The sequence below is a fragment of the Euwallacea fornicatus genome, chromosome 12 (genome assembly GCF_040115645.1).
Source record: "Euwallacea fornicatus isolate EFF26 chromosome 12, ASM4011564v1, whole genome shotgun sequence".
Taxonomy (NCBI): Eukaryota; Metazoa; Arthropoda; class Insecta; order Coleoptera; family Curculionidae; genus Euwallacea; species Euwallacea fornicatus.
In genome coordinates this window covers 1,901,922-1,905,499 of record NC_089552.1, presented here as the reverse complement: position 1 = coordinate 1,905,499, position 3,578 = coordinate 1,901,922, and the positions used below count along the sequence as shown (strand labels likewise).

The window sequence follows — 3,578 nt, the reverse complement described above, 5'->3', positions numbered from 1 at the left end:
TTTACTCTAGTTTCATTGAGCATACATATTTGTTTGTCAAGGTTTATGCCGTTAATTTTATCGATAAGTTATGCTCAGTCGATAATAAGGAGAGATACGAGACATAAATACTGGCTCAATATCAGATTACTTTAAGTTCGGTCTAAATAATGGATAATTTTTGTGTTTTCAAAATACGTGTTTCTCGCCCTATTCTCCGGAAGTGTTCCGACTCCTCCAAAGCCAAGAGATGTTCAATCTGAAAGCAAACTCTAAATAACCACGAAATTGCGCAAATTTGCCTTAATTTAACTGATACTGTAACTCTTATGGTTTAGAAGATCTTATTGCACCATGTACATATATGCTGTTCGTATTTATTAAAAGTTGGGCGGTGCCGTCAAAAACAATTTTTCTGCCCGGGTACTACAAATAACGGACAGTGACGCTAACCGAATTCGACATATGATTGACGTTGGAAGTCTAAGGAATATCAAATTTTAGTAAGCATGTGTTGAAGTCTGGTGCGAATATTTGACATTGCAAGCTTAGAAACTGCACATGCCTACTTAAAATTGACACTTCTAAGGTTTCTAACCTCAATCATCTATCAAATTTCGCTACGGTCATTGCCAGTTATTCCTATGGGGCAAAAGAATTAATTTCCCTGGTACCGACCGAAGTTTGAATACTATATAGGTCTATGCAACATCGATTAGCTCGGTTTAAATTGCATTGTTAAAATTAAGCCTTGGAACTTTGAGGAAGAGACATTTAATTTAAATTTACTTAAATTGCATAAAACAATGAAAATAAAATGGGTCCGACACCTTTGATCTTTATATCTAACGAGACATACAGAACATCAGAATGGAATCTGCAAATGGTGAAGAACGACAATTTGTATCGATCAGTGTTTGATTTCCACAATTCATTTCCAGGTGGCGCCTCTTTGATAAAGGCAACGAAATGCTATGCGATGCACATTATACAGAACGTACATCATCTCATTAACGTGAAACAAGTGTTACGTTATATTTCCTACTTAAAATGATTTTAATTTCTTAGGTTCTAGGAACTGGGTCTGTGAATTAAATCTATATAATACACTGGAGGTTTCTAGGTATAGCCTAGAGAAGTTCTTTAAGAAATATCATTCATTAGAGTCACTCACTTATCTTTTTAATTAATGTCAACTGGCGAGATATACTATTACTTACGTCATAAAGACTGTAACTAATTCATAATATTATCGTCAAAGAACCTACTAATTTGCAAAACAATATTGCGCTGTCAGTTTCTTTATTAATTAGCGAATTAATTAGCGTATTTCCTTATGATGTCTGTTGGTTCTGTAAATTCGCGAATAAATTGTCAGTCGAATATTTAATGTTCGTAACCCCCAATTGAGAAAAACGAATGCGCCCCGTGCTCAGAATTCACACTAAACACAGACCTTGGACTCATTAAAGCGAACATCCGCAATAAGCAGAGACGTTAATTGTTTGTAGCAGGGTTGTGGTCGATTATGTTTAAAAAAATTCTTTATATTCTTTTCGATTTTTGGAGAGCATCGGCTATTTGTTATTTCCAAATTCCTCTATGGAAGATCGCAATATAAAAATATTTTTAAAAAGCACCTATTAATGAAGAATTATAAGCGCTGTTAGCATCGAGTCCGTCAAAATAATGCAACTTCATACTCAAAAATAACTTAATTGTTATTTTCAAATTTTCGGGCTACTCACTGTTCACTGTTTTCCATATTCGTTCAAACCGAAGCTTACATTTACTGAAATTTATATATGCATACTCTAACATATCTAGCTCAGAACTTAAACGAAGTAAATCACACCAAACAAGGACAACAATGCATAAATTCGCCGTAGAGTTAAAATGATTTAAACTTTTATGTAACGTGGCGGAAAGTTGAAGATATTCGGTCGAATTGAAATACGCTTATGCGCGGTTTTGAGTACTAATAGCGCATGAGTACTATAGTTATTAAACGTGAGCATGGCAATTTAGCCAACAAATTCGAGCCTTCGTGATATCTTTGTGGGATAAGTATTGGAACTATTACTTAATTATTTTTTATGTTTGCCACTGTGTACTACCAGACAACTTCCAATCCTTACTAAGGTAATACTTTTGGCGGAAGCCACCTGAAAAGCTAAGTAGCATTGGTAGTTGAAAGTGGTAAACAAGCCATTCGTCAAGATGGATCCGGTTTCTTTAAAGTACTTAAGGTGTCCGGGTATAATCTAATCTGCACTAAACTGGAGGATAAATTTATTGCCAAGATTACTCACAAAACTCTATAAAGGAGCTTTGGAAGGGAAAATATATAGAAAATCACATCACGTGGTAACACAACATTTTTGTGAGAAAGCCTGATGACAACAGTGATGCAGTAGCGCAGATTTTCTACTCCTACTGAGCACTGCATTAATTAATCTAGTGTTCCGAAATGTACCAAGGTAATTTGGATGTAAACACGTTCTTATACGTAAGATATGCTGCAAGTTTTAGTTTAATCCTCGGTTCTCGTGAACCGTATTTTATTTCGGGTCAGCATAAAAGTTGTGTTAAACTGTAGACTAAATAAATAGTTTATGGATAGATTTCTTTATAGTATGTTTCAAACGTTAAACGAATGCTTTCCCAATTCTTCTTTCCCATTATAGAAAATTTACAATAACATCCTTTCTCTACCAAGCAAATAAAAGTCCTTTGAAATAACATTGGAAAGTAAGCTTGAACAATTCATGTTCGACGTTACTAAAGGAAATGAACTTTTTACTGTTTTTTGAAGAGACCAAAATGTTTCCATTTTGTGTGCTTCAAGAGAAGCTGCTGAGTACTTTAAACTAATGGACGTCAAATGCACTAATCCAGGCATATTATTATCAAGACTTTTGGCAAAGGCTGTTTTTGCCGGATTGTCGCTTCGGCCTATTGTGCTCGAATTATAAAGTGTTCCTCTTGTTTCGAAGAAAGGCGTCTTGGAAGTTTCCCAGTTGTTTCGTAATGCCTTTTAAGGGTCTGTCGTAATCTTTTACTGGCTGCGTTCGGTGTATTTAACAAATTAACTTTAAATCAGCCTGAACTATAACGAGCGTATTGCCCTGTTATTAGGGTTATAACAAAGGAAGTTTTTGCGTTTGAGGCTTTTCGTTATAACGAAGATTGTCTAAATCTCCTACAATCTAATTCCAAAGAATTCCTGCTAACGTTACGTTATAGAGTTAAGGCTTACTGGAATAGTTGTTTGGATTGCAAATTCCCTCTACAAAGGAAAGACTACAAAGCGATGAAAATTCCTGCTCTGGCTATTGAGAAAATCAAAATAAATGGCCTATGAGTTTCCAGCGATATTCTTTTCTCCGCCCTATAAAGAAAATATGTTTCTTGAAGTTTCCACACTTTCGGTTATTGAGAAAGTCTTAAACATCCCTACAGCTGTATATTTTAAAGTTTTCCTTTTGCGTGGTGGAAAAAGGGAAACGCGTTGACATGCAATATTCAAAAATGGATGACAGATTCTTAGTTACGAGAAGTGAAACTTCCTTGGAATTATGGTTGACCGTCATATTGAA

General features: G+C 35.1%; 1 protein-coding gene across 2 annotated transcripts in view; it reads right to left on the bottom strand.

Moving 5' to 3' along the window:
- Positions 1-3,578, bottom strand: part of LOC136342415 (serine/threonine-protein kinase Nek2-like) — a 43,103-nt gene that overhangs the window by 30,612 nt on the left and 8,913 nt on the right. The gene's annotated exons all lie outside the window — the stretch shown is intronic.